Source organism: Pseudomyrmex gracilis, unplaced genomic scaffold (assembly GCF_002006095.1).
Source record: "Pseudomyrmex gracilis isolate BER0280 unplaced genomic scaffold, ASM200609v1 scaffold_3281, whole genome shotgun sequence".
Lineage (NCBI taxonomy): Eukaryota > Metazoa > Arthropoda > Insecta > Hymenoptera > Formicidae > Pseudomyrmex > Pseudomyrmex gracilis.
In genome coordinates, this window is record NW_018023865.1 from 6,129 (window position 1) to 6,969 (window position 841).

An 841-nucleotide genomic window follows, 5' to 3' on the forward strand; every position below is an offset into this window, starting at 1 on the left:
AAATGGATAAACAATTTAATGTTTCACAATCGACTAGTTCGACATATTTAACAACCATGAGACCAAACCAAAGAAACCACTTTGACTTGGCTAATCAAATACGCTGCACTACTTGCGTCTCATTGCATTCAAGACACAATAAAGAAAAGCACTTTCTGGATCAAGTTGTGACTGGAGGTGTTATGTCGATATTTTGCGATACTTCTAATCAAACAGAAACAAATGCAAGTAATAAANACGAAATTAAACTCTGCATTTGGTGGGATACTGAAGGTGTTATATACTATGAACTGCTACGATCAAATGAAAGTTCTTATAACTCTTTTTCACAACACTTACATAAACTAAAGCAAGAATTGGATAGNAAACGACCGCAAGTAGCGAACAAAAGACGTAAGGTGATTCTGTTGCACACATCTTTTGCCGAGATAAATATCCTTAAGTCCGTGAAAGAACAGATACTNGAGTTTCATTGGGAAGTTTTACCTTATCCCGCAGCTATGGTGGACAGTGCTCCATCATATTACGTGTTTCCACACCTGGAGAACGCTTATAAANACTTAACAAGTTTCGAGAAAGTCAATAAAAGAACAACCATGATTCCGTTTTTCGACGCACATCTCTTTATCCGTGAAATTCACTCACTACCAGAAAACTGGGAGAAATGTATAAAAAAAAAAAAACCATTGCGATTGAAGTAAAAGGTAGTATGTTTTTAATAAATGTGTGGTTTTAGCGAGAACTTTCAAAAGTAAAGGTATCTAGTACAAATACTGTATCGACACTTTGTATTTTGTTATGTATAGGTGCCCTGCAGAACTTCTTTATAAATCTTTTCAAC